A 10,394-nucleotide genomic window follows, 5' to 3' on the forward strand; every position below is an offset into this window, starting at 1 on the left:
GCTGTCTCCGGGCTGCGGACTCAGACGCAGGAGGTACACGTGGTCCTGCAGCTGTTGAACACGTATTTTCGTCACACATATATACTGCATAATATATACTGTAATGATTTTAAAGCTAGCAAATTACTTACAGGGTTTGGCTGGAGACAAAATCTTTTGTGCCAGCAGTGAAGCAGATAAATGCTTCCCCCGCGCCAACAGGGCCTTCACATTGGTTGCCGGCAGAGGCCTGTTCTTAGTGGCAGTAGGTGGAGGAGGAACAGACACAGTGGCAGTGGGCACAGCAGCAGTGGGGACAGATGCAACGGGCACAGTGGTGCTGGGCATGTGGGCTGGAGCCTGCCTCTTCAGCACGTATGCTTTGAAAAGGGCCATGTTAGTGTTAGGCCTGGCCTTTGCCTTCTTCAGGTAGGTGATGAGAGCCTGGGCCTCCTTGCTTGGGTCCTCATACACCTCCTTCATTGACCTACCCTTAAAATCCCCAAACTCCACCATCAGACATCCAGAGTCTCCTGTCCTCTGGGCCTCCAGCAGCATGGCCTGTTTTTTCTGATACACCTCCACAGCATCGCCAACCTCCCTGATCTGCGAGGTGTATCTGAGGAACAGGTGTTTGTTGGCCGACAGCGGGTTGTCCCTCTCCTCCTCCCTCAAAATGCTGCTGACCAGATAGCAGGCATACCCCAGTGAGTTCTCCAGGAGTCACAGGAACCTCTGACCCTGGTGTTTCCCAAACTGGATCTTGCAGTGAGCCAGAACCAGGAACTGGTCTCCAGGATTCCCTCCATTCTGCCTCACAAAGGCAGTGGCCTCAGCCAGGACCTCCTCCTTACTCCTGGCCCTCCCTGCCAACACGATCTCCCTACTATTGGCCTCCTCAGTTGGCCCCATAAGGAGTCGACCCTCAGAGGTTCTTCGTAAAACTGGGTATGCATACATTATCTGAAAGGACTCAGGCATAAACAGAACGTTACATAGCTGTCATATTCCAACTGAAAGTATTTTACTACAGTATTTGTTTTTTATGTAATTAATTATTATAATATTATAATAATTAATGATTATTATTATTATGTTCATAAGCATTATTGTTGTTTTTTATACACAACTGTGAATCACTTTGAATTGCCTTGTGTACAAATTGTAAATAGTAAGATTAACTTATTAATAAGAAAATAAATAACACTTCTTGGTACAATCTTGCTGATATCATGCCATGCTTAAATGGTTTTGTTTTATTTAGATTTTGTGGCAGAGATTACTACGAAACACAAAATATAACATAAAGGCGTATATGACAATTCATAATAATATGATCATCAAATAGATCAAATTGAGAATCATTTGTATCCTGAAACCTAAAAAATTATATTGGTGATTTAAAAAAACAAACATGTTTTTGCCTATTCATATCTTTTTAAATATGTATAACATAGTATTTAAAAGTATAACATAAAAATGTATACTGATGTATAACATAGTATAGGCTAGTATAACATTTATGAATTAAACGTTTTTTTTTTAAGTTTTTGTATAAATGTTCTTGTGCTCAAAATAATGTAATAACACAAAAAATACTAAATGAACAAAAAAAATGGTTTAAGGAGGATATAGCTTAATTAGCGGTCGGCTAATTATCTTGACAGTAGTTACATGTTTTTTACTGTATTTATCATGGAAAAGTTGCAGGTTCATATGTACAGAAGAAAACGTGTGCTATTACACGCTAGATAGCTTTATTGGCATGTTTAATTGTCTAAAAATACACACTGTTTATAAATAAATAATGATCGATTATACAGTCGTGAAGAATAGCCTTACCTGTTGCGAAGATTGCAAAGATGACGATAATAATAGCGGTCGCCGATTGGTCAAAAGTAAGCCACAGGAGCAGAGCCAGGAGAGAAACGCGATTGGTCAAAAGTAAGCCACAGGAGAGAAACGCGATTGGTCAAAAGTAAGCCACAGGAGAGAAACGCGATTGGTCAAAAGTAAGCCCCAGGAAAGAACGCGATTGGTCAAAAGTAAGCCCCAGGAGAGAACGCGATTGGCTCACGTGGGCTTACTTTGGGCTTACTTTGGCTCAACCGGCAGGATGCAGCAGGCGCAAGCGAGAGGTAGCGGGATCGATGCCCGCATTCTCCACGCTGTGCAATGCCCTTTTTACGCTCACTTCAAAGGGGCACTCCCTAGATGAGCTTTTGAGGATGAGCGCTGAGGAAAAGTTTTTTTTTCGGACCAGGTACTGCGCACATTCCTGTCAAAAACAGGTCCCACCGAGATTTGAACTCGGATCGCTGGATTCAGAGTCCAGAGTGCTAACCGTTACACCATGGAACCTTGCATGGGTGGCTTTTTCCCACCGAGCGGCAGAGGTGTTTAGTCATTCAGCCCAGAAGGTGGACAGCAAAGAGCAAGTGAAGCTTTTTCTTTTTAATCCCACGTTTCCCCGATCCCGAATGGGTTTCAGATTGCCAGTTTCACCACCACATCAGCGGTTGCACATCAGCTCTGTTTTTTCAAGCCCTTCCGGAAAACAAGCTGAAAAGGCTCCACCGAGATTTGAACTCGGATCGCTGGATTCAAAGCCCAGAGTGGTAACCATTACACCATGGAACCACCTCACGCTGCTCCCTGGCCATCTGAAAGGCAGTGAAAGTGCTGTTATTAGCACCACGCTCTAACCAATTGAGCTAACCGCACCGACCCAGACTGCTTTTCTCTCCAAATTCCCCAGAAAAATCCCGGTTGCCCTAGTCAGGCCGAAGAGATTAAAAGCAAAGCCTAAGAAGGGGCTCGTCCGGGATTTGAACCCGGGACCTCTCGCACCCTAAGCGAGAATCATACCCCTAGACCAACGAGCCAACACACAGGCACTTTCAGCCACTGCCTGGCCGCAAATGTTTCCGTTTTCGAGGCTTAAAGAACAAAAGTTTCATTAAATGTGCAACTAAACGGTAGGCAGTGCAAAGTTGCCGGCACAGAGGAAATACGGTCTCTTTGCTTTGTGGCCACGCTGCAGCACTTGCAAAGACGAAAGGTATCGCTCCAGGCCGTTTTCTTTGAGAGTGATGGACACCTTCTCGACACGTCGTGGAGGGGAATTAGCTCAAATGGTAGAGCGCTCGCTTAGCATAAGAAGGGGCCCAATCTTTGCGCCCCCGCACGCAAGCAAAAAAGATGCAAAAAACGAGAATTTGCCCACAAATTTCCCCTGCAACATTATTAGGGCTATATTCCTGTGCGTTATGAAGGAGTTTTAGTCAAATGTGAAACAAGTCACCCTCTGCGGGCTGGATTCGAACCCTTGTTCTGCGTGCAATCAACTGCGCCTGCGTCTTAATTTATCTATGAAATCTTTTTATATTGATTTGTATTTTTTGTGTATTATTATTATTATTACATATAGCATAATAAAATTATTAAAAATGGAGGGATATGATCTGATTGACATGATTTATCAGATTTGTTTTAAGACAGTTCAAATGTTTTATTAATTTTTTTTGTGTATATTTTTTAAAAAAAATGCATATTACATGTTGTTTATGATTTAATAAAAATCATAATGATTCTTCAAATATGTGTTTTTTTGAGAGGGATATGATTTGATATGATTTATCAGATTATTTTAAGACAATTCAAATATTTTATTTAAATGAATACACACAAACAATTAAATTACACTTAAAATGTTTTATTTAAATGAATACACATAAATATTTAAATTACACTTAAAATGTAAAATAAATATTAAAATGAATACACACAAATATTGAAATGAGTACACAGACACAAACACACACATACTGTATATATATATATATATATATATATATATATATGAAAGACTGGGTGGAACCATGTACAGTAATATATACAAAATATATACAGGAAAAAAGCAAATTGTTTATTGAGGAGGTGGAGTTTGGCTTGTATTTTGCTGGCGCTGTTCTGCCAACCAGTCATCTAAAGATTTTCCATTTGAGGTACGCAAGCAAAATGTGGCATTACCATATCGGCTATGGCCAAACTCCTTGGTTTTGGGCTGCCCACATTTGCTGCACATGTTAAAGGTTACCCCTCGCACATACTTCCTCTTATGGACTCCGCTTTCCATCTCTTGGGCCCGCCGGCGCCTGTTCCTCTGGGTGTAACGGGACACAGGAGCAGCAGACACAGGAGAAGGTGGAGCTGGGCCTGCACCGGATGTTGAAGCACCAGAAGGTGGAATCACCATTGACAAGGTCATGTCTGGGTTAAGGACTAGTGACAATGACCCAGTTGCTGAAATGGGCTGCACAACTCCTGATGCTGTGGGGGCAGGTGCAATGGGGCACACCATGGTGGTGGCAGCAGCGGGCCGTCGACCTGGGCGCAGAAGAGGAGCCTGTCCTTCTCGATTTGGCGGAAGGATAAATGTATGTTTTGGGCCTGAGGTTGATGCCGCTTCATCCAATTTTTCCCTCGGTGGAGGAAGCTGTGTATCAGCCACAGCAATTGGGTCAGGTGAAGTCAGTCCCTGAGCAAGGACACTCATTTCCTGGTTTTTCTGCTGCCGTTGAAACCTGAAAACAAATTACATGTACAGTATTATATAAATGTTTATAAAAGTATTCAGTTAATTTAAAGAAAATAATGTACCTTGCTTACCACTGAATGAGTGTCTTCTGGTTTAGCTCAAACAGCTGGATCATTGTTTCATCCATCAGCCTGCGATTGTTAAGCACCAGCTCTCGGATGTGGTGGTAATCCGAGAGGATTTTGGACCACCTGGGGGTGCAAACCCCAGCCTTCTTGGTCGGCGACTTGTGTAAAGCACACAGCTTTGTACAAATGGCCTCAACCAAGCGGCTGGTGCTGGGCCATTGTGCTGGTCCCCCGGGATGTCCAATCAGACACCGTTTTACACTCTCCACACCCGGTGTGACTCCGGACCGCTTCGGTGCCTTAAAGCGTCCATGTGTCAGCTGAGGCTGATGTCGAGGCTGATAGTTGACCCGCTGTTTGTCTGTGTCATGGAGAGCTGTCCACAGCTGGATGGCCTCTGTCACCTGCAAGTCAGTGAGGTAAAGAGCCTCACGAAGACCAACCAGGTAACCAGCCAGATCCTGGACCTTGTCCCACCCAGCGATGCCATCAGGCCCAATGACTGCTCCCTAGTAAATTCAGATTATTGTTAATATATGTGAAATACGTGATTGAAATTAAATAAAGCCCTTAAAGTGTCTTACCTGAGCCTCGTCAGAGAGACTGCTTCCAGTGTCAGATGGCTGTGACAACACTGAAGGGGCAAGTTGGTGTCCTTCTCTAGATGTGGATGGCTCAGCCAATGACACGTCAGCCATTGATACTTCAGCTAGTGATGTTGGGGACTGAGGCTGAAGCAAAGATGAGGGGCTCTCGTACAGCACTGGAACTGTGATGTCCTCCGTGATCTCTTCCTCAAACCCCTCATCTTCCAGGTCTTGGTCATCAATTTTCTCCACCAGCCTGTCTTCATCCTCTGGGTTCTGGAGCACTGGAGTCAGTGTTTTGCCGGTCTGGCTGTAAAGATACTCTATTCCGAGTAATTCTCCTAAGAATAAAATGGAAAAAATCTACTCTTAATATTTAGTACATTTAAGGCTAAATAGATAACTTAGTAGAGTATTACAAAATAACAAATTAATGATTGTCTTGCCTGTATATGCTCCAGGAGGACGATAGCGTCCATCCCAGGGCTTCCCAAAGACTGTCTGGCTAAGCTGGTCCACAGCCTCTCTCATGGCACTGCCATATGACCGGATGGAGGACGATCCTTTTATGGCATCTTCCATCCGATCATCATTCCAACGCATCAAGCCCTCAAGGAGATAGGCCTGAAAATGTGCATCACTGGCACTGGTTCCTAAAGGTTAAATAAATAAAAAAGGGTTTTATATATCACATATGTACAAGATATTTACTACGCATGGGGTGCTATGAAGTAACTGGTTACATGTAATAGAGTTATGTAATTACATGCAAAAATTATTGTCGTTATAACCAGAGTTAAAAGTAACTTGTGAGGCAAGACAGCTTTGTCAATGCTTCATCAGAAAAAAACTGTAATATTAAAGTAAAGTGTGACATTTATTAGTGTGACATTACTCTAACGTAATGGAAGCAGTTACAGCAGAAAAATGACTAATCTATATGTATGTAATACCTGGAATAAAACGGTTCAGGTGGAGGTGGAATGACTCCAAGGAGGTAGAGCCTCGAGCACACCTGTAGCAGCACAGCTCCACACCGCCTTTCTTCAGTGTCCCCTTCTTTATGTAGAGTGGAAAGTGCTCTGGGTCTTGGATACACCGTACATGCTTCCGCTGTTCTTTCCATATCTGCTGGATCCGTTCATGGTTCAGAAGAGGAACTCCCAGAGTATCCTTCCCGTCCGCACTGTCAAACTGATCGATCAGTGACCCAATCAATGAGGTGGTCTCCTCCTCTCCCCTGGTCCTCCTCCGGCAGTGAAGTGCCAACTCCCTCCGGTTAATGCGAGCACTGACCGCCTTTTCTGAGATGTAGCCAGTCTTCTTTTCTGCCAGCTCACCCTCCTTAGCACGGCGAAGAGCAGCCACATCCTCTGGATCCCACTGGAATATGCACATGGATAGACGTGCCATGAAGATCCCGTAGAGCGGATGAGCCTCTGTCGTGACACCTGCAGCAAACCGCCGCATGAAATGCCAGATGTCCAGGCGCACTTCAAGCTCATCCCACTCCGAAAACATGGCCTTCACCTGAGACTGGCCGTGCTGACTGCAGCAATCTCTGTCCACGTACATCACCTTTGGGGATGCCTCTCCTGCCTCTCGGTAGCGTTTCATCAGGCCAGCTGCCATGGGGTCCAGTGCACGTCCCTCGGCGGCTGTAAGGACAGAGACAAGGACTTGGCCGTGTTCGTTACCAACATTTGTGCACCAGGCAGCTGTTCCTGAAGCAGCAACAGCAAGTTTTTTTGTGACCTATTGAAGAAAAAAAAAAAATTTTATTAAACAAAATAAAAACTCATAACTGTTCATTATGTACACACACATATCCATATCTGGACAATTTCTGGATATAAACAGGGCTCTGATACCTTTTTTGTGGAGTCCATCTTGAGAACACAGCCAAATACAGATGTTATTTTGGCCTTGACCTCGTCCAGTCGCCCCAGAACATCCCTGGCGTACACAGCTAACAGCCACTTAGGTTTAGGTAGGGCAGGTAAAAGGGGAGGCTCAGCAAACACAGGAGGCTGCACAAGGGAGGACCGTGTGAATGGTTCACAGGCAGTCAGGTACTGCAGGACACGCTGTGTCCATGTCTCACTGTGCTGTTCCATCAGCTTCTTGTAGAGCTGAGTCACACTGTTGCCCAGTGTCCTCTCCCTCATCATCCTCACCACCCGGTTGTCACATGAGTATCTAGGGAAACAACAGTATAATCATGCAAATGCAAACGCAAATAAAAGCGCCTTATAATGAGTGATTGTCATTATGAATTACCTGTATGTCAGCAAAGCTGGAAACTGACTGCGGTGGCCCATATCCAGCTGTCCTAAGATGTCCTCGTTCCAGGCTGGATACTTCTTTTTGCAGCGTTTGCATTCCAGATACTCGGTGGCAAGGTCATACCACCCATCAATGTCCAAGACCTTGCGCACGGTACGGTAAAGTCCTGCCGCTGTAAGTCTGTGCTTACCACAATCTGGGCGAACGCAGACAAGAGGAAACAACCACATCTTTAGCGGCATCCATAAGAAAATGGGCCGACAGAAGAAGAGGTCAGGTGAGGCGGGTGGCTGGGTGTTTATTAAAGGTGGCTGAGGAGGATACCACCAAAGCTTCAGCTGGGACACTATTTCTGGCTTTCCAGTTCGCACGTTGGCTTTAAACAGTGTGTTCCGGATCCACTCATGCTGGAAAGGTGGTAGATGATCTTTCCAGTGACTAGGAAGCTCAGCTGGTGGCTGATGATGAGGAAAAGCTGGTGTCTGTGCTGTTTCCGCTGATGGAGACGGACCGGCACTGGCCTCTGAGTGAACAGTAACATAAACAATTTAAGGATGACTGTTTAGTTGGATAGGAATATGTCATTAATGCAGCCCACAAACAGCCGGCAAAGCAGTAATTTCAATAATAATTGGTATTAATAATAACTATCATTATATTTAGGAATAACAGTGAATAAAAATGGTATTAGTGTCATGAAGCAAAGAACAGTGTACACTTTATTGATTTAAGGAAAATGGAATCAATATAGCTCTTTGAGAATGAGGATTAGATGGAATGGAATGGGGTAAGGAAAATGAGTTGTGATGAATTCAGTAAAAAAAAAGTAATGATCCCCACAGACATGAAGCATGCACACAGACACAATAAGGAAAAACAATGAATCTCCACCATCCTGTCTGCTCAGGGAGAGTGAATGAGAAGAGCAAGCGGTGTGAAAAAATGATCTAGTGATTGTTTAGTAAAGTTTAGTCAGATTGGAAACGCAAATAAATACACTGACACCTTTGAACATCCTTAAGGTTTGGAAGAAGTGCACTCAAAGAATGCCTCCCGCTTGAGCCATGATGTCACATAATTCTGTATTGTAAACAAAAAATGTTTAAAAAACAATTATTTATTTCTTTTCAAAAACAATGATTCTCAGTGGGTTTCCACAAAACATTCTTATAATATTTGCATTTGTGTCATATGCCACACCTGTACTTAGCTGTGCTTCACATTGTGATGCAGCAAATACCAGCTCCTCATCATCATCATCTTCAGCAGTGGGAATGGAAGTGCCTGGAGCACAAACGTTAGAACTATTACTGTAATCAATACATGGAGACAAACATATGTAAGATGTTGCTTACTTACCAGTAGCAAAAAGCTGCTTTCGGGCCAAATGTTTGGCTGGGGGTTCTGCTGCCGGAGGAGGTAAAGTGGACTGCAGGAATGGATCTGGAAAAAACCAAGTGGACAAGTTTGGCATGACAATAAATGAATACATGTATAACTGTTGTAAGTAAAATTCTATATTTACACTCCTACTCACAGGGTTTGACCGGTGACATAATTTTTTTTGCCAGCTGTGAAGGAGACAAACGTCTGCCACGCGCCAACAGCGCTTTCACAGTTGCGGTCTGCTGTACACCAGTTTGGATGGCTGCAGGTGGACGTGCTGGAGTACTGGAGGCTGCAGGTGGACGTGCAGGCTGATGTACACTGGTGCCGATTTCAGAAGCCCGTCTTTTCAGGACATACGCCTTGAAAATGGCCATGTTTGTGTTGGGCCTGGCATCTGCCTTAACCAGGTACCTAATGAGGGCTTTGGCCTCCTTGCTCTGGTCCTCATAAACATCCTTCATGGACCGGCCCTGAAAGTCACCAAACTCCACCATCATACAGCCCTGGTCTCCAGTTGCCCGGGCTTGTCCTCGCATTTCCTGCTTCCTCTTATACGTCTCCACTTCTTCTGCCATTTCCTTAATATGAGAAGTGTACTGTAGGAACAGTTGTTTATTTTCTGACAGGGGGTTTGTTTGCGCTTTCTCACTGGAAATGCTGAGAACCAAATACACTGCGTACCCCAGAGAGTTTTCCAGGAGCCATCTAAATCTCTGACCCTGGTACTTCCCAAACTGAAGTTTGCAGTGAGCCAGTACTAAAAACTGGTCACTGGGATCTCCACCTTTTGTGCAGACAAAAGTACTCGCCTCTGCCAGCACCTCAGTCTTTGATTTGGCCCTTCCAGACTCCACATTTTCAAGGCGCTTCGCCTCCGCTGATGGCGCCATGAGGAGACGGTTTGATGTTGCCGTTTGGCGGCGAAAAATGGGGTATGCGTACATTTTCTGAAATGAAAATCAGAAAGAGACTATTTAGCAATATAGATACATGTACTAAAAAAGCTAAAAGATACCTGTACGTTAAGTGTGTTATGAGAACAAGCTACTCGTAAACAATATTATTGGGGAGGTTATAACAAATATAATACATTTTTGTTTAATCATTATGTTCAGCCATAGGGCCCATAAACCATGACTTTATATTGTAGTGAATTTCTCTGATATCATACATGACACATTTTTAAGCCTGGGTGTCCTGCAAAGAGCACATGCAGGGCTTTTCAGAGATACCAAATGTTTGAAAGTTATACAAATAAAAATATGATTTTCTGTTCCGAAACAAGACATTGATTTCATACATGTCCACTGTAGAGGAAATTACATTTAAGCATTCTTGTGAAATATTAAATATTATTATTATGAAAATATTTCCCCAAGAATGTTGCCCCAAAAACACATGAATATGTAAAATACATACATTGTCCAAAATGGGAAAACCCGCTTATGGCCTTTTGACACACGCATAAAGCAAAATGTATATCAA

General features: G+C 43.7%; 2 non-coding genes across 2 annotated transcripts; both read right to left on the bottom strand.

The window, feature by feature from the left end:
- Positions 1-2,268: 2,268 nt before the first annotated feature.
- Positions 2,269-2,340, bottom strand: trnaq-cug (transfer RNA glutamine (anticodon CUG)). Its single transcript has one exon. It is a non-coding gene; the product is annotated as a tRNA-Gln (tRNA).
- A 452-nt stretch (positions 2,341-2,792) lies between these two features.
- trnap-agg (transfer RNA proline (anticodon AGG)) lies at positions 2,793-2,864 on the bottom strand. The gene has a single exon. It is a non-coding gene; the product is annotated as a tRNA-Pro (tRNA).
- Between the last annotated feature and the right edge of the window lie 7,530 nt (positions 2,865-10,394).

The sequence above is a fragment of the Pimephales promelas genome, chromosome 24 (genome assembly GCF_988280905.1).
Source record: "Pimephales promelas chromosome 24, fPimPro1.hap1.1, whole genome shotgun sequence".
Lineage (NCBI taxonomy): Eukaryota > Metazoa > Chordata > Actinopteri > Cypriniformes > Leuciscidae > Pimephales > Pimephales promelas.